The 25,260-nt window shown below is 39.9% G+C and overlaps 1 long non-coding RNA gene across 1 annotated transcript in view; it reads right to left on the bottom strand.

Moving 5' to 3' along the window:
- Window positions 1–4,370: 4,370 nt before the first annotated feature.
- The window catches only part of LOC124166036, a 94,976-nt gene continuing 74,086 nt past the window's right edge, over window positions 4,371–25,260 (bottom strand). The window contains exons 4-6 of the long non-coding RNA XR_006866385.1: window positions 12,805–12,930; window positions 8,138–8,288; window positions 4,371–5,441 (exon numbers count right to left, since the gene is read on the bottom strand). This is a non-coding gene — a long non-coding RNA (uncharacterized LOC124166036). The remainder of the gene's footprint in view (window positions 5,442–8,137; window positions 8,289–12,804; window positions 12,931–25,260) is intronic.

The following is a 25,260-nucleotide window of genomic DNA, read 5'->3' as shown; positions in this document are numbered from 1 at the left end:
GAAAAGCAGTAGAGAAGAGATGTCTTCTGAAAACTTTGGGTAGCAGATGGGACAATGTGTTCGGGGGTCCAGGGCGGATCCCCGCAAGGATACGCTCTCGAGGACCGGGAACCAAGTCTGAGACTTATACGCCCGAGCCTCTCGAGAGGGGGAGGACAGATAGGAACAAAGGATAGAGGCATCGCCGCGATTAGAGCCCGACGACGCCTCAGGGAAAGGACGGGGAAGGAAGGACGGGACGAGGAGTCCTGCACCGTCACAAGGCGGGCAGGTCCTACTATAAGCGAAACCAAGCAATATGCAATTAATATTCTAACGACCTTGGGGGATTATTCTACGAGGAAGAATAATCCAACGATCAAATCGTTAGATAAGCAGATGGGACAATTAGACTTGTTACAATATGACACACAATGGTCTAATAAAAATTATCATTGAAGGACAGGTGGAAGGAAAGAGCAGCTGATGTATGCCACAGATGAGATACGTAAGAGTAGGTAATGAAGGACAAGAAGCAGAGGTCTATATGGACTAAAACATTAGCAAATAGGAAAACTAAGAGGAGAGCATCCTTTGTCCGAGGGATTTTGTTGAGTTAACCAACTTTTCCTGTTTTAGCGAAAATGTGTGATGGCTGACTGCTAGGAGTGAAGAAAACTCATAGCTGTGAAGTTTTGTGTTTTGTTGGGAAAAACTTCGCAGAAATTCAAGTGATGCTTAAACCTGCTTATGGGGATAGTACCCTGAGTAAAACACATGTGTACGACTGGTTTCTGCGTTTCAAGAATGGTGAGATGTCGATTGATGACCATCCTTGTTCAGGGTGCCTGTCAACATCAAGAACAGTCAACAATGTTGTGAAAATCAACTCCCTTGCTCATGAAGACCGTCGCCGAGCCATTGACGACTTTGTGAGCTGTCTGGAGTGTCATGGAGTTCAATTCAAACAATTTTATCTCACAAATTACAAATGAGAAGGGTTGCAGCCAAACTTGTCCCTCACCTTCTCATCGATGACCAAAAGGAGCATCGACTTGCAGGCCTGTTTGTAGCTGCAAGATCAGCTGAAAGAGGACCCAGATTTTTTTATGAAGCGATAAAACTTGGTTCTGCGGATACGACCCAGAAACCAAGCAGCAATCAAGTGAATGGAAGATAGCCGACTCTCCCACCAATAAAAAGCATGCCAAGTGAAGTTGAACATCAAGACGATGCTCATTTGCTTCTTTAATAGCAGAGGTGTTGTGCACGTGAAATCTGTTCTGGGACAGATGGTAAACCAGCAGTTCTACTAAAGAGGTTTTGCGGATGTTAATGCAAGGGAAAATAGCAAGAAGAAAAGGGCGGATCTTTGGCACATATGCGATTGGTTCTTCCACCAGGACAACGCACCCACTCACGCAGCACTGTGAAGATGTTTTTGACAAAAAATGGCAGGACGTCAATTGTTCATTCCCTTATTCACAGCACCTTGCCCCCTGTGACTTTTATTTCCTAGACTAAAAAGGGATATGAGATAAAAACATTTTCGGACTGTAGAAGAGGTTAAACAAAAATCACTGGAAGGCCTAAAGAACATTGACCCAAGTGAATTTAAAATTAGTTTTGAAAAGTGGAAGAAACTATCAGATAAATGTGTTAAATGTCAAAGGGGATTACTTTGAAGGCGATAAAAATTTGATGGAAAATTTTTTATTAATAAAAAAGTTATTGCCAAATTCCCATTATTTTTTTGTACCTCCTCATATGTTAGGGAGTACTGGGGATCCTATCGCTGAATTAATTATTGGAAGTCTTTGAATAAAAGTGCCCAGTTTCAAATAATTCTATTTCATCACTGAAACAAATACTGACATAGCACTCTGATTGCAATGCTTAAATCTAAATTCCAAGAGAGAGAAAAAAGGCAAATTATGAAGAAATGGGTATAAAAAGTAATTGATTCCCCATTGAATATAAAAATGAAATTCCCACATTTATCCAGTCTCACTAAAAGAATCATAGGGATCTATGGTTTGATGACACCTAGTAAAAGAACTGGCAAATAATGGTAGGTAATGCAAAATCCATAACACTGCAATTTCTTCCACACAATGCAGGTGATGAAGGCAAAGCTAAATAGTGGAATGAAATAGAGTAGTGCATTAATTTTCAATGCTTGCATCAAGCCAGCCATCAATAAAATCATAGATAAGGCAGGATGATTCTATATGCACTAGGAAAAAATAAGCGTAGCACTTAATTTGTGACAGCAGTCATAGAGAAAACAAAGAAAGTTTAGAATTAAAGTCTGATAAATAGAGAAATGATAATGATGGCATCCACCAATTGTTTATAATGACAGAGTAATTTCTCCATGAAGAACTAATCCTTCCCCTTACTTCTACATCTTCTCTATTTAACATAAGCTTTAACTCCAGAAGTAGCACAAAATGACCTGTATAGCTATGCTTCATAAAGAGTTATGTGAGAAATAGAAGGCCTTGACCTTTCTGCAGAGTAGTTGATGATGTCACCGACTCTCTATTTAACATAAGTTTTAAAACTTCAACTCCAGAAGTAGCACAAAATGACCTGTATAGCTATGCTTCATTAAGAGTTATGTGAGAAATAGAAGGCCTTGACCTTTCTGCAGAATAGTTGATGATGTCACAGACTCCTGCCAAGTGAGTCACCAAGCATCTTAGTCACTCCTCAGCGTCACAAATCAGTCGTGCATGAACTAATGTTGTTTGCACTCTCATGGGTGATTTTCTTTCCCTCAGCAAGCAATTCTCTCTTAACAAATAACTGAGGTGTAAATGATGACAGCAAGAAAGAAGTGAAGGGCCATTTTAAATGTGGTGCTACAGAAGCATTACAAAAACCAAATTAAATCAACGATGAGAACGAATAGGTAATCTTCAGAATAGTCGGCGAGACGTCAGTTTAAAATCAGCTGAACAAGTACACAACAGTTAGAGGACAAGAAAGGAGGAGAGAAATGACAAAAGGAATGATTCTGTTGAGATGTATTGAACATGTGATGAAAGGGTTCAATGAAAAAGATTTATATATTCCGTGTTGTAAGATAGATGATAGAAGAATTGAGAACAGCAACAAATCAGTATTGCTGAATATCATTGAAAGAGCAAGTCTAAATAGATTTCTATAAAACACCTTTACAGGAAGTGCACTTAATCACACCATTAAGTATGATGATCCAATGATGGCAATTAACAAAGGACATGTAAATAACTAGTAAAACAGAGAAAGCTAAGGAAATGATAGAGATGATAGGTAAAGCCTGAATCACACGATCATTTTTTTCGTCGTGAAAGTGATCACTATCGCGACCACTAGACGAAATGATCGTAGCCGGCAATTGTTTTTCACGTTCGCGATCACGATGAGGATTCCCATCGCTATTTTTCATCACTCGTCCGGTGGCTTTTTCCGTTGCTAAAACCATCACTATAACCCCATATCAGCCAATCAGAACGCATGCCCGTATGGAGCGATTGCAGCGCAACGTTTGACAATTGTGGGAACGACAAAGATAAACAAACACGCTATATATTTTCGTGATGCAGGTCCTATGACAACGAGCTGTGATATCGGAAATGATGCGAAAAGCGACGGCGGGAGTGACCGTGTGATTCAGAAAAATGATCACTAGAGCGATCGCTTTTCGCAACGGGAAAAGTGATCGTGATTACTTTCGCGACAAAAAAAAATGATGTGTGATTCAGGCTTAAGGAAAGATGCATTACAATAGAAATCTAAACCTTATGTTAGCCATGTTTTTTCTTCATGAAATCATAATTCACAATAGTCAAGAGGGTTATTTCACATTTTTTTCTAGTCTCTATTGGAAGTTCATAATAGGATTATGTAATCTGTCACCATTCCATTTGAAATCAACATTTATATTTTTTATAATTAATAACAAAAATGACGATTTCTTTCCTATGAAAGATGCATCAGTCTTCTTAGCATACGCTCGGGAGATTTACAGCATGGGAGATTTTATGTACGACATAGATGACACTGTTCACCACGCCCCTCCATAAATGTTGTAGCAAGTGCCTGCGGATGATCAGGAATGGAATCTTGTCAAAGTAGGCTTAGCAAGAAACATTTTCAGTGGAAAACTATTAATATAGTGCTTACTGTAATGCAATGGATGTCCTTTCAACAGTAGAATCCTAATAAGCATCATGGAGAGTCTTACCAATGCTGTGATAGTATAGATAGACTAAATTAAATATGCCTCACACTTTCAAGCATGAAATGAGGTGAAGTTTGAAATTTGATTTCCAAGGAAATCTGGACTGCTAATTTCAGTTACATGAGCTGACTTATCTCTTTAACAATAGGTAAAGGCCACACTCAATAGACTTTCATTTTATTGATAAAGGAAACAATCATAATGTTTGGCAATGGAATAATAAAAATCTAGCTAATTCTACCTCCAACTAATAAATATGCAAACCAGTACAAGTAAGTTCATGTTGAATTTGAAATTTAAAAAATGAACTCCCAAATAAATGGAAATTGTAGGGCTCAATCCAACAAGGGATTACATCCGGATGGCAGCAGACCACCATACCCATGTGGGTATTTCTGCCGAAGAAATGGATCACAGCCATTATATCCAGCTTTACAGTAGATTAAGTTCAATGGTTGTATTTAATTTACAAGTGCATACTTCTAAATATTAATACCATTTCAGACATTTTTTGCATGCCATAGAATTGATCCCACTGATTTCTACTGAAAACAAATTACTTTATCTTGATGATAAAAGCATGAGCATTAAGTCCATGAAAGGATGCATAAATCACTTCTAACTAGACAAAAACATAAAACAATTCCACATAATTTTATCGAGTTATATTAAAATGTGAAATTGCATTGCTTCACTATCATCTGAATGATGCAAAAATGCCAATAATTTGAAATGGTTCAGTTAATGCAATGTATGCTTTCATGAAATACTAATTTCAAAATCTCAAAAGGCTGTTTTACATGGGACACACAATTGCGCGGGTTTGAACAACATTAAGAACTCATTATGGCATGCAATTGCACAAATGCACGAACAAAATTAGAACAGGGGCTCTTTTGCCATCTCATGTCCATGCACTCTCACATGTGTTCTAGCAATTCACCCCTTTATACAATGCAATTTTGACCGCGCCTTTGTACGCATGTCAGATTGTGCAAGTACATGCCCTGAGTAAAACTGCCTATATACAGCTATGCTACTTTAGTTGATTCTCACTAAAACAAAAATTCAATACTTACACAGAGTAATCAAATTAAGCAAAGCCTTTTTTGCATATGATGATAATTACCAGTAACACAAATCCAAAACATTACCCAAACTACCATATTGATTGTTCCAGGGCACCGGCACTGCTGGTTAACAGGACATCTACTGAGAGGATGGCTTGAGCCTACAATGAAAGAAGACAAAAGTCATTTCTGTTGCAAACTAACATATTTCACACCTACACAAAAATGTTTTAGAAGAACCCATTGAAAATAATTTCTAAAAAATTTTCATTTCCCTAATGCATGCCAGCATTCCATGGGCGTACCTAGCAAGGGGTAGATGGGGCAGCTGCCCCTCACACCCCTAAAACAAAAATCGCAAAAGTCATTATGCAAAATCAGTACTGAATTGAAACGAAAGCATTCTACAAATTTTCTATAAACCCATGAAAATTGATAAGTAATAGTACAAGATATATAACTAAAACAAAACTATTTTTTCAAGGAAATAATCTCGAACTAATGTCACAACTTCGTATGCCCTCCCCTAGACCATGATACTGGGTACGCCCTTGCAGCATTCCACTAATACATCCCTTCACATTCACATAATGTAGAGAACAAAACTTCAATCAACTTGATGAGTCAATCCAAATCAGTGCAACACAATCCGTTACATAGTTTAATGTCAACCATGAATTTCGTTAAACTTCACCATCACTAATATAGAGAATGACCTCAAAAATGATATTTAAACATGAGAACACCCTAGACTAGTACTTTTACTCCTGTAGCTATTCATATGCAAGCGTCAACATGGGTACTCATTCATCAGGACAAGGAAGTTTAGAAACTGTTGACGAATGGTACTCGTCAAGTGCCTTGAGGAATGAGTTCCCATGGAATTGTTAAGTAAAACTACTAAGTGGCTTCAGCGCATATGCTTGAAGACAGCAATTCAAAGTGCCTATCAATGTTGGATGGAAAATTTTACCTTGGAGATAGGCAATCATCAACACAAAGAACAGGTGTAAAACCATTGCAACCATAATTTAAAACCATAAAAGCAGTGGCGGCTGGTGGTAATATATCCAGGGTGTGCATTAGAGAAGATATACGATGATGAAAAAGGGCATGAAGTTCTAATGAATGCTGCTAAATGGTGCTGAATGCATTGACGGACTAGGATCCTGAGCGCAGGTAGTGTAGGTGGCAGCTACACCACTACACTACCTGCGAGTTACTCACCAAATATGCATGTGAGCACTTGCATCATGTTAAGTCTGCTCCCAGCACCTATTTGAACATGCCCCCATCCCCTTACCTCATCCCGCCCAAGCACCCACAAGTGATTGTGTAGACCAGGGGTTCCCAAACTGGGGGGCGTGGAGAAAGTCCAGGGGGGGGCGTGTCACCCAAATGAAATAAATTATAAAATTACAAAAATAATTTCCTCAGATCTTTGAAATAAAGTCTTTCCAAGTTTTCATAATTGTTTTTGTAAAGTTTCAATAAAGTTGTAAACTTTATCAAAGAAGGTTACAGTTTTTAAAACTACAAAACACACAAGAGTTCAAGGTTCTCAAAACCGTCCCCCTCCATAGCAGTTACAGTCAGACGCAACGGTCAGTCAGTTTTTCATGTAATGCTTGTTTTAATTTTCATCACACGTACAATTATTGAATCTTTCCATTCTGCGTTACCGCATTCAACAGTGAACAAAAAATCTACCTACTCACCGTATCAAGTAGGAACATACTTGTACGAGTACAAGTAGGGGTTGGTATGTACGGCACCGTGGAAATAGGGTATTGCAAAATGGAAAGCTGATATGTGTAGCGGGGGGGGGGAGGGGGGCGTGGTACAAAAAAGTTTGGGAACCCATGGTGTAGACCGAATATGCAGCCAGCGCGATGCCATGGGATCGCATGCTTGTAGAGCGGTGAATTCGCAAAGGAGATAGAAGTAGCGTTTGGAGCTTTATATCCCACCTCTGAGTGGACAGGATTTTTATCTTTCTCTTTGCAAAGGAATACAGTATTTTCTTTTATAATTCATTCATCTTCAGGTGTGTGGTTGCTAACATGCGTATCTGCACGCACCGCCACCGATTAACAGCTAGGCTGAGAGCGCTGAGTTTAACCTTCAGTTCTTTTAACCTAGTCCTCAGAGGATTAACATCTTCCTTTTTGATGCAAAGGCATTCTAAAAACCTGGAGATATTTTTTCCTTCCAACTCAATTCACATTGGATTTTCCGTCTTCTAGAATATTCATTCAAGCCACTTAGTACCAAACTTAATAACTCCATGAGTAGTCATTCCACAAAGTACATGATGAGTAGCTCCCAGCAATTGTCCCCAACTTTTTTTGCCTATGTTCATACATCAATGAGAGCTGAATGCAACTTCAACAAAGCATTTCAGCATCAATTTATCATTTGAATGTAACTATTTGAATGATCCTGATCATGAGAGCATACCCTTCAACATTGCATTATGACTTTCAATGCAAATAGAACAAGGTACTCCACCAAAAATGCAAGATAAAGACTCAAAAAACGAGTTTTCACACACTTACATGGGTGACACGAGTTACTTTAAATCTAAGACAGAAAAGCAGCTCTTAGAAAAACTGTAATTCAAATAAAAAATATAATATTTGTCTTCAGCATTCAGCAAGTTCAATTCAAAAGAATGAAAATATAAGTATTGCACTACCTCCTAATGATCACAAACTTAAGAAGTGCAGTTCTTTTATTTCCAAAGTGAAAAAGTTTCACAGAGTTAATCCTGGTGCTTAAATAATGACACATGAAAGGAACACTGAGGCCTTGATCACAAACACACAAAATTGGGACTCCTAAACTAAAAACTTACTTCTAAAAAACCTCTTCCGGCAACAGTATTTAATACGAGTTATCCTTGGGAAGGTGTGGCCATCTCCAAGAGCCATCTCATCACAGAGTCAGCACCTGGATACAAATCCCACTCTGGTTACTTCACATCAAGGTCCGCACGATAACTCTTTCTGTTGAAAATACAATTACAAAATCAAAATTAGAAATTCCAGAGATCAATCACACTACGATATCATGCAAATAAAAAAATACCAAGATTGAGAGGATGTGCATAACTAATAGCCAGAAAAAATACGTTACTATAATTGTATTCTTTTGTCACATTGTCAACATATATTAACTGGGAAAGAATCGACAGAAACATAGTATGCAAAAAAAAAAGGCCACACGAAAAACTGCCAGCATGGATCCAAAGCTCTAAAGCCGTCGATGCCATGAAATGAATGGATGTAATGCTAAAGCAAATTGCTAAGCTATAGCTCAAATTGCACTCACTCCAACAGCAAAGGAAGTTTCGAAGCAGTAAGCGAACAACGGCATTGTGACGGCCTCCAGGGACTTGACGACTGGAAAAAGCATATCTCGTAGCCGAGAATAGTGACCCAGATAGCTTCAGTCACAAGTCAATTTCCTGTCTCGTATGGCTAACTCATGCGATTTCTATTCATTCACTCCATATCACAGAGGTAAACAACCCGCAGAAGACAAGATTATCGCGAATAAATAGAATAGTTAATTATAACAAGGACCACACAAGATTTTCCTAGCATTCACTGCATCGTCTGTGGCACGAAAGCAAAGTGTAATAACTCACCACGAACTAAGAATGAACGCAGTACAAAACTTGTCTCCTTAAACAAGAACTCTGACTTTGAAGTTCCTCGTGACCATCTGCAGCAAAAGACTGTAACCAAATCACGTAGGCGCATTCCAATTTCGGCCCAAGTATAAAGAACGACGGATTCGCTGGTGGGAGTGGCACTGACTGAGCGTTTCTTTCGACTACTTCATGAAGGATAAAATAAAATTCAAAACTATATCAGCGTTGCTAGAACAAAATAGGAAGGAGCTAGGGATATATTACATGCTTACAGAAAAAGTGTGTCCACCCAAATCCTAACCTCGTCATGCACTCACCTCCTGACCATGTGGCTTCCATTACAATGGCTCGAGACAACATGAGGAAGTTAAAGTAGACGAATGCTTTACACATTGCGTAACAGTTTAAAATGAGAAAATGATTTCCATTCCTTTTACGTAAGAGTTCGCCTACAAGTAGGCCGTACCCTGATCGCCACGATTTAAGTATTATCTAGCACGTAAAACGCAACAGTACGCCGTTAAGCATTCCAGCGGATAGAATCGAGGACGATAAGGTTAGCAAAAACCGAGACACATTCAACGATAAAAAAGACTTAGCGAAAATCACAAAAACACCGTCATCACCGCACTAGCTCCTAAGTTTTAACATTCATAGACATTTTACAGGTACGAGTACGCTGAGTAGGCGGCACAGCGATTGTCGGAAGCACTGAACACACTTGAAGTAAACCGCATTGGCCCCGAACGGAGATATTAAAAGAATCGAGGCAACGTGAATCGCACCACTGCTCGTAGTCGGCTGCAAGTTCACGAACACTAATGAAAATAACGTGATTAGCACACCACGTGTACGGTATATGCAACACACACATCCAATAGGCGATGGATAGAAAATTCTAAAGCGTGCACACAGGAAGGAACACGAAGCCCGAATGAAATCCACGAGAATCGGAGTTGAAAGACCCAATCGTCTCCGACGCATTAAAACAGGCAACCGTGCGATCCAACAGTTTCGCCCACAATTACGGCCCGTTCACTGCACCACGTTCTCGTTTGAAACTCCCAGCAGCCGCGACGACCATTAGGTAAGCACGTCCCGCCAACTAGCGGGAAACACGTAACACACACTATGGATTCCACGTACAGATGTCGCCACTGACATCCTGCTCCGGAATGAGGTTCTCCCTCCCCTCTTGAGGGAGTGTGAGGGAAAGCAGGAAGCGGATCGGGGCGGTGGAAAGGGTAAAAAGGGAGGGGAAGGAGCGAGTAGAGTATGGCGTGGAGGGAGGGAACGGGGTCGCAGCGGCGGGCAAGGTTCATTCAGAAAATTCCTGAACACAAAAAGCGTGCGCGCAGCACTGGTTAGTCGAGGAGGAAGGGTGGGGGAGACGGCAAACCAAGAACCCCTCTCTTCCCACATAACTGCCCACCCATCAGCGCGCCGTATACACATATACGACCGTACTTCCTGAACAGAAAAAGGCGCCTGTAGATCTACGTCATGCATACCGCGTCTGTACCATTATTTTATACTAAGGGCCTCGTCACACGCTAATTTAACATGTAAAAGCTAATTTAAGGATGCATGGATGCGAAAATGCGCCGTGTAACAACTAAACTTGTTCTACGACTGCATGAACAGAAAGTAGAACCTGTTCCGATTTGGTTCAAGCATTCACACATGTTCCGTTCAGGTCCACCAATATCGTTCATAAGTTCGTTTTGCTCGGGGCAAGTAATTTCACCGGTTAGAACTAAATTTCGTTCTCAAACTGGCGTGCAATTGCACGAATGCTAGAATGAAATTGGAACAGGGACTATTTTGCTATCTTAAATCACTGCAATCTTGCATGCATTACACGACGCAATTTTGACTGCGCCTTCGTAGACACGTCAGATTGTGCAATTACGTGTGTTGTGCAACACGGCCTTTACACTGACATTAATTCGTAAGCGTAATGCATCGCGTAAGCAGCAAACGGGTCTGCGAGCCTAATATGTATGTATCGATTCATTCATTGTACTGCAACCCTACGATAGATTCAGGAGCAACGTTCATGGAGTTACGGAGTTGTTCATTCGTAAGTAATTAAAATTGCACGGTTTCAGTCCATAAAATCTTAATATAATCACCGACATGTGTTTCAAGTTTCAACACAGAGTGGCATCTAGCGGGTCCATCAAGTTACTGAAACTCGGGTCGACGTTTGTATTAAATTTTCGTGGACTAAAACCAAGCTATTGTAATTACTGATATCATAAACTTCCTAGTTAGCTTGAACTAATTACTTGTAGTTGACACAACACCACGGTTACACACTGCATTTCTCCCTGACCAAAGTTATAAGGAACTTGCCCGCGGTACATTACACTTCTCGAGGCACAGATCTGACAGATGTTTACCTGATGCTGGGGCTTTTGAATCACAGTATGCAGAAAAACATATCTAATAAACAGAACATCCCCTTATCAAAACGAGTGAGCATACATATCACCGGAATATTTTTCGGATGCTCCATCCACATGAACAAATAAACTGACAGGGTTGCCATCTCTACCAAGAGCGTACCCAGGATCAAAACTAGAGTGGGGCAAGCCGTGGTCGTTCAAGTTGTGAATCAAAAAGGTTAAGGAAACCTAAATTTCAAGAAAATTATAACAGCGCTTTATTAGATTTTAAAATTGTTAGCTCAAAAATAAAATATTTTTATTTTAATTACATGCTTTATACTAATGTCACTTTTCTTGGATTTAAAGAACATTTTTTCGAAACTTTCGTTTTGAATTTAAATTTACTTTTGCTTCTAGGGGGGCAGCTGCCCCCCGCTGGGTACGTCCATGATTCCTACCGCATTTTCAAGTAGCCACCTGTACCCAAAATTAATTTCCTCGTGCACCAATGATTTAAACATATTTATTTGCATTTATTGGTACTTTTTAAGCAATCACGTATTACTCTGAGTGACATTTAATGAGTTGTATTCCATTCAAAACTTTTTTCTACACTTAAGACCTTTTCTCGGGTCCTTATCTCGTTTTCTTCATTGGCTATACCCCTTCGATCATATACCTTCATAAACAGTAATGCCCTTTATTTTATTCACTTTACAATTAAGGCTGCCAAACTGCCCTGAGTAGGGATAATTATAGGGTGAGTGACTTCACTACTGCGGACCCAACTTACCTCGGCAGTCTCATTGGTAACGTGATATATTGTCACGTGACTTGCATACGACAAGCAAATGGACCACTATTGCTGTGCATTTACGTATTCAAGGGAAGCTAAGAGACCTTACATTGGTGAGTAACGTCAAAAATATTTTAATATATTGCATTTCATTTTGATGTGTGACTAATTTTTCCTCCCGTTCTCATGATGTTTAAATTTCACAAGTCACGTGATGCATACGATTGGTAAATATCTTTGCTGAAGACGGCGCAAGCCAGCAAGTTTACAAGTCCGGGGTGTCCGGACCTCCCCCTAAATATAAAAATACAATTACTTTCCTTCATAAGAGAAAACAAAATATTGAAAAATCATGAATTTGCAAAGGATTTATTCGACAATGAAGTTTTTTTCGATTATGAAACGTGTTAAAATTAGTTTCAAACCCTCTACTTAGTACCCTGATTTACAAAAAATTTCCCCCTGGTTTTTTCCCCCGAACGAAATTCTTGGCTATCCCACTGGCGCAAGCTACCCACCATCTACTAATCCTTGGCCTAGGTGCCAATATCACCCCGGACCGCTGACATAACGCCGACCCAAGGATGGGAAGTAGGTTAAAAATCAATTAAAAGATTCCATCAAGGAAGCAGACAAAGCAAGTTAAGGAAAAGCTTACAAAAATGGATCACCCTCACCTGATGAGTAAAACATCATCCGCGAAGCTCAGGACTCCGATCAATCGCCAAAATTCCGCTGGCCTCGCCCAAAGCTTTACTCCTCGATTCGGTCCTTCTTGCCCTGGTGCTATCCTCAGCAGACATCTAGAAATATAGAAACATTTCATAATTAGCACAAAATCATCTGCGTGCCTCGGTTCGTGAGACACATTTCCTAAAATTGTATCAAAATGTATTATAATTTATACGTTATTAATATGCTCTTCTTATAACACTAATACATCGTGCATTATGCAACAAAAGCACTGTTAATTTTATCTTCGAAAGTTAACAAGAGATAAAACCAACAATTTTAATATTCCCAATACATTTCACAAATTTTACTATATCATGTGCAATAACGAAAGTTCCTTTAGCCGAAGGCGTACTGGAGGTGTCTTCCAGTTTATTTATTTCATGGAGGAAAATAAATACCAAAAATTATTTCAGTAAAATAAAATCACTGTGTATACAAGTTCAATAAGCCATTTAATTCCCCCAGAAACCTGGGAAAAACGAGATTTTACCTCAATTTCGCCTAAAAATTACCTAGTCTCTTGAACGCCTTGTAGTCTCATCGAATGGTCTTGAGATGGCAAGAGAAGACGTGGAAATAAAAGGGCACTAATCGAAGATTTATGAAAAATATACGCTGGTGAATAGCAGATTAAAGAATAAAAGTCAGTGCCTGGGAGTTACGATCAGTTCAAAGCTAACGAGAGGAAAGCATACAAAACAAGTTGTGGAAGAGCCTTGAGGAAGCGAAGATTCGTCAAAGGTAGTGCGGGAAGGTATTCGGATGACCAAAAGAAACAGAGCTGATGATTCGCACTCTTCAGGGCTCACCGAGATTACGTGGCGAGCTTATGAGATCCTTCGCAGGAAGAATGAATACGTGAAATTCATAAAATACTGGGAAAAGCGGCGCGCACGAATATTACAATTGAGGATTCTCAAGATGGCCTCTGGATGTGTTGTCACCAGACGCGCATTTCGATGTGATTACTAAAGTCGCCACTCGCGTCGTTGACGAGCAAATGATCCTGATTTCACGGAGAAATACGCTATATAATTAGGTCTGCTGACCAAAACTTGATTCCTGATGATGTGATCTACCAAAGTAAGAACTTTTCATTAATATATTCCTCGCATTTTCAAATACTATATTGCAAAATATTGGAAAAAGTGGATAGCTATATCCTCATCGCCGCCCTGCGGACATTTTTGAAAACCGATAAAAAAGCGATCGAAATGGCAACAGATATCAACCTCCTAAGGGATGGAATGAGGCCTTCTCATTGTAGCCCCTTCTGCTGCGCGATTCGTCACATACTGCTACGAGCGAACGGTGTTACAGAGCCTTTACCAGAGTTCGACTAGAGTCGCTGAGGACATCTACATAATACCCTGCGAGCCACCTCTGGGGTGTTTGGCAGGGACTCTGAGGCTACGTGCTAGGCTTAGATTTCTTGAGCAATTAAGAACAGATATCCATCAGAGCGACACGGAGAATATCATCTTTGCCACCTATCTCCAAGACGCACCTATTTTTTTATTAACGCCTGGTATTCTAATACCCACCGCCAAAATCCTATTGAGGCGATGTGCAGGGTATAATATATAATTAGGGTTTAAAAATAGCATATAAATGCAATAAATTAAAAGATTAATACTTTACACGCTTCCTCATCAACTGCAAGGATAATTTTTAACGAGCTGATGACCTTAAAAACCAACTCAAAGTCCTTTAGTGTTGAAGTATTTCACCTTCTTGAAACTAAACCAACTGACTTGAAATTTCGTACTCAGTTTGAGTACACGTCAATGAACATTTATAACATAAACAGTGAATGAACTTTCATCTAAAACAAGTAAATGCACGCATAAAATTTGCAATTTCTCAATGATGCTCACATTATTTGACGCACGGCAAGCGCGTTTCCGCTGTACCGGTAACCCATATTTCTCACAACCAGCTAGTTACTTAGCATTTAAAATAATATTTTAAGCGTAGGGGTGGTTATTAAGAATTTAAATGGTCAAGCATTTCATAAAATCATGCTCGAGCGCATAGAAACTCGATGATGATTTATGTTTAAACAAATATTTTTGTTAATAACATGCTCGAACCTTAATTTTTGAAAGTTTTCGCTGTGGGGTAATGCTTTACCCCTAAAAATCAACAAGAATCAGTCGGGTATGTATATATCTTTTGATGTTGAGGGTGGGATGAGCCTTTTGTCAAATTTTCATGTAACTCGATGCAGTTTCAAAGACATCGGATAGACGGCGAATATTCAGCTTCAATGTCAAGACAACAGCTCCGCCACTTGGGGATAGCGACGGAACTCCTTAAAAGCCCACGAATTCGGCGTGACTCGAGAGGGGACGGTCGTGAGTGAGTCACGCACGTGATCGCATTCCTTCCACGGCCGCCGCGAGTGACTCGCACGGGGGCCGCAGCCGCCCCAGTGACGCAACAATGGAGGAGAGACGCAAGAATGGCCGAGGAAGAGGCCCCTTGCTGCGCGTTCCAATGCAATGATCCGACACCGGAAGTTGCGCAAGCCAAGCGCCGCCTATCCCTCCCTACCTCGTGACTCCAGACTTCCAGCACGAATCCATTCACGAGGAGCCGGCGAGTGCACTCGTGGAGCCGTGACTGCGTGCCAACCGTTAACTAATTTTAGCACGCATTGTGCCGCACGGGCACGTCTGCAGTGGGTGCCGTGGTACCAAACCCGCGATCATGGGCGTACCCAGCGAGGGGCAGAGGGGGCAGCTGCCCCCCCCCCCCACACACACAAGAAGCAAAAATCGCAAAAGTCTTTAAGCAAAATCAGTCCTGAATTGAAACGAAATTATTCAAAAAATTCTTCAAACTCACGAAAAATGATCAAAGTATAAAATATAGATGATGATATTAGTATAAAATATGTAACTAAAAACTATTTTTTCAAGGAAATAATCTCATAAATCCCATGGCTTGCCCCCCCCCCCCTAGTTATGATCCTGGGTACGCCCTTGCACGCGATGGAGCGAAAACGCAACGATAAAAATAGTATAAAATTTAAATACACTGAATCGTTGAGGCCTAGTAGAATTCCATATTAAGTAAGGAAAAATAACAAACGTTGCTTTCTACGGTTTAAATTTTAATCGTCGACTAGTTCCGTTAAAAAGTAGCCTTTAAAATAGTATAAATTTTGCATACACTCCATTTTTGAGGCCGTAACCTTATAGAGAAACAATTAATAAAGAAATTATTTATAAGAACCTACATTTGGTGTATGCTCCTATACGGAAGTAAGGCATGGAACAAATTCTAAAGACAAACACAAACTATAGTCTTATGATGTGAAAAGGTTTTGCTAACTAGGTTTTGAGAAAGACTGTAAAACGCATAGATTTAGAATGTTGTTTTTACCGCGATCGATAGTATTGGCAGTGAATTTAGGACTTAGAAATAGGTTAGTTGACTGCAGGGCACCTTACTAGCTTGTGTATTCCTTTATGCATGTTTGTGAATTTTCCTAGGATTTCTAACAGCATGATTTGCAAGCTTCATTGGCAGAATACTACATATGTAGGATATAGTGGACTATGTCATTTGTAGCATACATGATCCGAAGTGTATGTTCGTGGAAGTAAATTTTACTTATCTGTATCATGTTAAGGATAGTTCACCCCCTGCCAAACACCTCAGTAAGTGGCTTGCAGGGTAATATGTAGATGTAGCTCAATATCCAAGCGCTCTACCCAGTTGGCTACCACGCCCCTTTCGAATCGATATGGGAGGACATAAAAACGTGCCCTGACGTAACACGCTCTGCTTGAATGGGATGTCGAGGAAACGTTTTGGGTACATTTTTTTTATTAAACGACTTGATAGCTGTAATTGCAGAGCGATTACGAACTGCATCAGGGAACAAAATTTAATGTGGAGTTCCTGAACAGCAAATATTTTCATGTCAGTTTTTCCAAAATTTGTCCAAACACTCCATTAACACAGAGTTACATTGGAACTAAGGAGAATGCCACATAATATACCACCGGCGAAGTAAGCAATAAAAAATTATTTCATGAAAAGTAACAACCATACATATGAAAATAGTACAAGCTCTTTTACATAACTCTTGCCAGTATTTGTATCAGACTGGAATTCGTCACGGGAAACTGTAATACTTCAGGAGGTGTAAGGGGAGATAATTGCAACCATTCTTAGTCCTTAATTTCAAGCAATCTTTTGGCTCAATTAAACGAGAGGTTTGAGCGAGTATCAACAATGCTATTGCGCAATTTCACCTATATTAAGATTGTTTTAGGCATTTATTATCGAACATATTCGTCCAACCTTAATTATCTAATGTCCTTAAAAATCAAGATTATTAAATAAAATGTCGAAAAAGGCTAGATACCAAAGTAAAACCGTTTTCGAAGCACTTGTTAAGTGCATCCAAAAAGGTTTGCGTTGCCATATATCGGTAACTAAGGAAGTGCGACCCCATATTTATGTACAAAAATACTTAAGATTATCTCATTGTACATGTGGCGGTCCTGTGCATGCTGTACGTTGGTAATTGGTCACCCCTTGCCAAATACCCTAGAGGTGGCTCGCGGGGTATTATGTAGATGTAGACCACCTCCTGAGGCATAGCAGATTCCTCCTGAAACACCCAGTATATTAGCAGCGACTGAGCCCAGTACTCCACCAGCAATGACAAGGATGGTGTGAATAATAAAATAGGCACGAGGAAGCCACGATGATCGATCGGAATTCAAAAAATCCACGCACAGGGTCCAGGGTTCCCCGTATTCACGAGAGTCACGCGTTCCATGGAATAAAGTGACACGCCAAACAAGTTACGAGGAGCGTGACCGATGAGGGGATCGGGGGAGGGGGGTTTCAACGGAGTTGCCATGGTTACAACCAGGACTGGACAGTATTTCAAATATAAGCATTTTAAAATACGTACTTAAAATACATTTGTGATTTGTACTTGGTATTTCAAATACACGACCTGCTTAAAGTCAAAGATTATTCATTAATGATGTAAAATATATTTTCAGGCGGGTCATTTTTTCAAAAATATTTCCAGGATTCACCGATACTTGGGGGGGTCGCCCCACAAAGCATATTCCTAGTTACACCACTGCCTGGGCAAGTGACTCACTGGCCGCTCTGGACGGAGATGCGAACCCGGTACATGTTAGCCGGCCGGTCGCTCTCGCGTGTGAAGGATAGGCCCCATAAGAATCGCAGTGGCCAGCAAAGCGGGGATGACGGGTGAAATCGCTACCACTATCGGCTGAGCTTCCCTTCTGCATTCCAGGCAGATTGCTCGTGATAAACGGGTTACGGTATCCAGATATCCGAGATACTCCGAAGGGGGAGGAGGGAGGGGTGAGCAATAAAGACGGAGGAGCTGAACACAGGAGGAGGAATGGGGTCGAGCACCTATACCCAAAATTATTTGCCGAAATTTAAAGTAGAATACGTATTGGCTGGATTTTAGGATTCATTAAAAGAATATTTGGAAGATGCGATGAAAAAAAGAGCGATGTTATATTATCTTCTCGTGAGACCCCATTTGGAGTGCGTTGCTAGTGCATACAAACCGTACGAATAAGGAATGGTTTCGGATATGGATAGAATCAGTGGCGTTGCCAGTATTTTGAAATGGGAGGAAGGTTTAACGGAGATTCCAGAGCTCTTCCGGGGTGTATGGAAAACACCCCAGGGCAAATGGGAGTCCGGGGGTCCTCCCCCGAAAATTTTTCGATTTTTTGGAGTCGAAAACGTGATTTTTTAGAACTCAAAAGCAGTAATTTTGGACGAGTACATGGACATACCAAGCGAGGGGCAGGAGGGGGCAGCTGTCCCCCTCTCCCTAGAAGCAAAATAAGGACTGTATAGAAACGAGACTTTTTCAAAAACTTTTCTTTAAACCCACGTAAAGTGATATTAGCATAAGACATGCAGCGAATATAAAAATATTTTTTCCAGCAAATCATTAAAAAAATGATAAAGTGCTGTTATAATTTTCTTGAAATGTCTATTTCATTCACCTTTTCCACGCTTAAATGTTACAACTTGAACGACCATGGCTTGCCCCTATCTAGTTTTGATCCTGGGTACGCCCATGTACGAGTATTTATTATAATAAAGCATATGAATTGAATGAAGTAAAAGCTTTACAGGCTAAAGTGGGAGTTGCAACCCGGAAACTCGCCCCCGTGGCTACGCCACTGCGTAGAATACAAAGGCGAGCAGCGAGATTTGATAAACGTAGTAGTGTAACTGAATTAATTAGAAATTGAGAATGGGGAGGTCTAACCGATCGAAAAGCAAAATTTACGGAATTTTGTGGAAATTTCAAACAGAATATTTTTTGCCTGATGTTCAAGATATTTTGAGAGAGCCTAGTTATTATTATGGTAGAAACGATCCCGAAGATATAATTAGGGAAACAGACTGCAGAACCGATAGATTTTTCCAGGTACAATTAGAGACCGTAATACCTGCGATAGTTTAGCTCTATGATAGTTTATTCGAGCAAGGCGAAATAGGCTCCGCATGTATAGTAAATAATTTACTATTTTTTATGATTTCACAAATCTTCATGAATTTCTTGGCATGTTAAAAGTCATGCATGAGTGAATTACTAAGCTAACTTTTCGTTTTATATATATATATATTTCGTTCGCTATAACTAACTAGTAGTTTTATTCAGGGGCGCAGCTAGGAATTAAGGCTAGGGGGGATTTAGGTGCAACTAATATCGGGGGGGGGGAGTTGGAATACCCGCCAAGGTAAGCGTAAAGTGAGAGAAATTAGCTACTTCTCCCTCGTTAGACCCCATTTAGAATAAGCTGCCAGTGTTTGGGACCCTCATGAAAAAGGCTTAATAAAAGAGTTAAAACGCGTGCAAAGAAGAGCTTCCAGGTACGTGAAAAGTCGTTACGATAGTCTTGTTAGTGTAACTGACCTCTTAGATAAACTCGGATGGAAATCTCTTTCAGACCGTAGATTGAAAAATAGACTAAACCTTATAGATAAATTCAAGAGCAGTGACTTTCCTGACGAAGTTAACCACATCTTACGAACGCCAATAGACTACGGAATATCAGATCATATAAATAAAATAAGAGAGATAGACTGTAGAACAGACAGATTCAGAATGTATTTTTTTCCATCATCAATAAGAGATTACAACGGCAGCGTTAGAGCTGACAAATAGATTAGATGACTTTGTAGTGTAGCTTACTAACTTATGTATACTCTAATGCACGTTTCTCAATTTTATTATTATTTCTAACAGCATGTGGTAGTACAATTTGTTAGTATGCGCAACTTTTCATGTCCGTGTGATGTGCATGTGGGAAACCAATTGCATGCTGTATGGTGGTGATTGATCACCCCCTGCCAAACACCCTAGAAGTGGCTCGCAGGGTATTATGTATATGTAGATGAGGTTAGGATGAAACAGAGAATAAATAAGAAAATATGAGAAGGATAGCTGATAGGAGAGCAGATCGGTGATTTGTGTCAAATCAATCTTGAGATTGATGACCTATGATGATGATAATGAAGATTAGATATAATTTTCCTCATCAACATAGAGATTTTTGGATTTGCATTACAGATTTGAGGCAGGTGGTCTTGTACGAAAGTAAGTGGGTGCGATTTGCATGGAGGAATGTGAACTGAGTGAACCAGCGTACAGGAATGCGTGTGATGTCAGCGGGATGGCGTCCTTGGGGTGGACGCGTAATCTCTACAGCGGAGCAAGTGACTCATGCTTTCGCGGAAGAGACAGAGCGCGAGTACATAAAAATAACCACGGATATTATTACAGCGGATTCTTCATTCCAAGAGGGCGACATAGAGGAGGCCAAATTCCATCCAATGGAGGGCTGATTTCTGTTGCCACCTCGGTTGCCTTTTAATCAGTTTCCAAAAAGTCCGCGGCGCGGCGATGAGTGCAATGCGATCCAATTTCTTTCCAATTGCAATATAATGTTCATAATTGCAAGGAATAGCATTGAAAAGCTATGAATTTGATACATCCTATCATCATGCACATAAATTTCGGTTAACACCCCTAATAGGGTATTTTCCTTCATCAAATAAAACGAAAGGCATCGATTGCGATTCGTTACCCACCATTAGTGTATTCATAATATACAAGTTATTTCGTTTAAAAAATCCCAGTTTAGACAAATATTTAAGGTGAAGATGGCCTGATGAAGAAAATCGTCGAGGAAAAAGTATATGGCAAGAACGGAAAAGGAAGACCTCAAATAATATACATAGAGTAGGTAGTGGCGTAGCCTGGTGGAGGTGTCCGAACCTTCCCCCTCCCCCGCGAAATATAAAAACCTAATTATTTCCCTTCACAAGAGAAAACAAAATACTAAAAAATCATGAATTCACAAAATATTTTTTTAAATAATTAAGTTTTTTCGATAGTGAAAAGTGTTAAAATTAGTTTAAAACCCATTATTTAGAACCTTGTTTTTCAAAACATTTTCCCCCGGTCGTGGACGAGTCACCCCCCCCCCCCACCCCCCCCCCCCCCCATCACCCCTTCAAACGAAATTCCTGGAATCGCCACTGGGAATAGGTAAAGAAGGTTGTGAAAAAGAATAAATACATATGAGTGAAAAGATAAGCTTAGTAAGAGATTTGAGTGGAGAGCTACGCCAAGCCAATCTTGGGATTGTTGACCAGTACTGATGATGATGAATGTGGTTTAATCTATTAATAACTTTTCAGTCGTAACCTTCGCAATACAGTGGTTTCCTATTATTTTTTATACTCCTACTCCTGGAGTACGTATTTCACGCTTTCAGATTTTTAAATGATGGTTCTATTTTTCTCGATTAAATGAAAAGTGAACATTTTCAAGCGCGCGAAAAAGCGACGGCTAACTATGAATGCTGGTAAAAGCCCGTGTGGCGTCGTTCTGGTTCCAGCTGCCACCTTGGTGCGAGGCTATGTGCGCCGCTACGATAGAGGCTGCTAGCAGGTAGCGCTTGGCTTAAATAAGGATCATTAATACCCTATCAAACGTAGGAAACTCTCCGACCATAGGCAATATTAATAGGTGATTAGTAAGAAATGTTTCCCAGAGCCCTGTGCCACATGCATGCATTGGTAATCTCAGACAATGTAAACCTCCTGACTACTCGTATAGTAACTAGGCCCCTGTGACGTCACGTGGAGTGGCATCGCATGGGTGCAAATCTGGCCTTTTTCAAATGAGGATAAAATTGACCATTAACTTTCGTCTAAACTGGGATCTCTAAAACCATATAATTTGTATATTATGAATACAATAATATTGGGTAACGAACCGCAATCAATGCCTTTCGTTTTATTTGATGAAGGAAACTACCATATTGCAAATACAGTTATTCAAAATACTGGGGGGGGAAATTGTGGATCGCATTGCACTCGTCTCATTGCTGACATTTTTTAAAACAGATTAAAAAGCGACCGAATAAATCAACCTCCTACTGGAAAGGAATGGGGCTTCCTCTACGTAGTCCAGCCGCTCTCAATCTGCGGCGAGCAATGGTCAGCGACCCCCGCCCTTGGCCAATTCCACCCCCTCTCCCGTGGCGATGGCATGCGGCGGCGAGGTCTGGGCGCATACCGCGGAGGGAGCCAAGGACGAAGAAAGGAGGAAGGACTCTTTACGGTATACGAGATGCCGACGGATGGGGGGGGTGGGGCCCCCCTCCACTCCCGCCATGCAACGTGCCAACGGATTCCACCCTAAATGGAGGATGCCTTAAGGTGCCTTTACACTGCGTAACATGTTATGTAAAACAAGTTACGTGTAATACGTTTTACGAAAAAGTTACAAATTCCTGTAACATATTTCATTTAACATTGTGTTCCCACTTCCCACACGAAGCGGGAAACCAAAAACTCACTGTATAACACGAATATTTGTTTTAGAACACCATCAACTTAAGGCTGGATGGCGATATTTCGTTGAACTTGGTGGCAGGAAACATAATAAGAGATGCACTTTTGTATGTTCCACAGAAGTTTTAATAACAGACCCAGGTTTCGACAGTACACTATGTCATTATCATGGTCCTTGGTACTCTACACTATGACATTATTTATAATGACATAGTGTACTGTCGAAACCTGGATCGGTTATTGAAACTTCTGTGGAGCATACAACAGTGTATCTTTATTATGTTTATTATAACACCATGTTACGCGAAATACGTTACAGGGATTTGTAACTTTTTCGTTAATGCAACTTGTTTTATATAACATGTAACGCAGGGTAAACGCACCTTTACGAAACGAACTAACGAAAAAATGCAATATATCAAACCTATATTGTAACTTATATCACGTGAAACCGTTTTTCAAACTGGGCGCAGCTAGTTTTCCGGGTTGTCTTCTTCGTCGATTAATCTTCGTGACGACAGTTTCGCCGGCATTGCAGCAGGCGTCTTCAGGTTTTTTTAAGTGCGAAGATGAGTGTGCGTTTTTGTTGTTACTGCCACGAGTATTGCAAAAGAGGATCCTCAAGTTGGCCTCTAAATATGCTGTCACAGACAATGAATTTAAATGGCTTATCAAGAGTCGCCGATAATTAAGTTTTTATCCGAATTTTATTGATATGATATATCAAATTCATAAATTTTCATTGCTATTCCTTGCAATTACAAACATTATTATGCCAAGTATTGGCAAAAAGTGGATCGTATTGCACTCATCACCGCGCCACGGACATTTTTGAAAACCGATTATAATGCGACCGAAGTGGCAACAGAGATCAGCTTTCTATCAGTGTCCTTCGTTACTGCATTCATTTGATTGATATTGATATCACGTAAGTCGTCTTACTTGGATTATCGTCGTGTTTTGTTGGTCGTTTATGTTATGTACTATGTATCCAAGTGTAACTATGGTCTTCTGCGTCTTATTAAAGTTGATAACAAACGAAGATGTTATACATTCCTTTTTCCTTATGCACTGTTCCATAAGAAATTAGTTGATAAGTAAGAATTCCAAACCTGCTGCGATAGACTCATTCGAGCATTGAAGTCTCCGAAATTGATGGTGGTTGAACTAACTTTGTGGAAGTTATGCAAACTAAAATAAAACGCACTTTGTATTATGGCAATATGGCACTACAGTAAGTTTGGAAAGTTCCTTTAATTTTGGCATTGAAGTTTCCGACTGTATCCAGAGGCAATGGCTCCTGGCCAGCGCCAGAAAATTTTTCCTATACCTTTGCGTCAAAGTCGTCACGTGCATTATTAACGATTATTATTTAACGAGGATTCTAGTTGTGAAGATGCGTATTCATGGGTCATTCTGCGAGTAAACTCATCCTGCCTCCTATTCCTATAATTTTATTTAAACTTTAATCTTAAATTAAATTTTTGTAAAGATAATTTTATATCTATTAACCGGATCGATCTCTCGTTCGCAATTCTTATCACGTGAAACCGGTTGTCTAAACAATTGTGCTAAGGTTCGGTGACTTGTCCATTTGAAAGGCCGTTCAGTTGGTGTGATAGCTAATCAGTTATTTCGATTTCTCCACGGTGGATACATTCCGTTTAGTTCTTAGGTATATATGTGCAAATTATTATTTAATTGTTCTACCGATAAAGGTAATTAGAGCGCCTCGGTAACAATAACAAGAATTTCATGAAACTTAGGTCACGTATTCTTTGAGAGGCGCACTTTCAATGATCCAAAGAAAAAGGAATTCGCATGTGCCGTTTTTTAGATTTTTGGCGGTATAATTAGGATAATGTAAGGTGGTCTCTGGAGATGGATAAATACGGTTTTTTCGAGCTAGCGAAGATATTTGTAACAATATGTTGTTGAGACGGTATTCAGTAGAAGCAAAATTTTGTGATGAATCTAAATACGTACGGGAAAGTATAAGTTAAAGAAGAAATAAGAAAGATATTTGCGAAAAACTGCCTGAAACTGGCAAAATGGCCGCCGGCATCTCTGGTACCAACATCGCAAAACGAAAACCAATACACCGACTTCGCCTTAATTACGCAAACATATTTAGTTCTCCGACTTTTACATACGTCTTGCGTTTATATTTTATAAATAAATAAATGTAGGATTTGCCGATTAGAATGTGAATATTTCGTCATGGTGTGTCGTCAACAGTTCAATGTGCTAAGGTTCGAAGCAGTGTTGAAACTAGTCAAGTTGACTACTGAAAATACCTTTTAAAAAATCATTTTTGACGTTTGTATTGTGTTGAGGTGCAAAATTCCTCTCACATTTCATTCCTAATTATGTATTCTGTAGTTTAAATTTATTGTGGCAAGTCTTTTGTGTAAATGATAGGTAGCTCGAGAGCATCACTTGACTTCAGCCGATGCCGCTCCAACTACCTTAAGGTAGATTTCCATGGAGTATTT

Source organism: Ischnura elegans, chromosome 9, assembly GCF_921293095.1.
Source record: "Ischnura elegans chromosome 9, ioIscEleg1.1, whole genome shotgun sequence".
NCBI lineage: Eukaryota > Metazoa > Arthropoda > Insecta > Odonata > Coenagrionidae > Ischnura > Ischnura elegans.
This window is presented reverse-complemented; position numbering and strand designations above follow the sequence as displayed.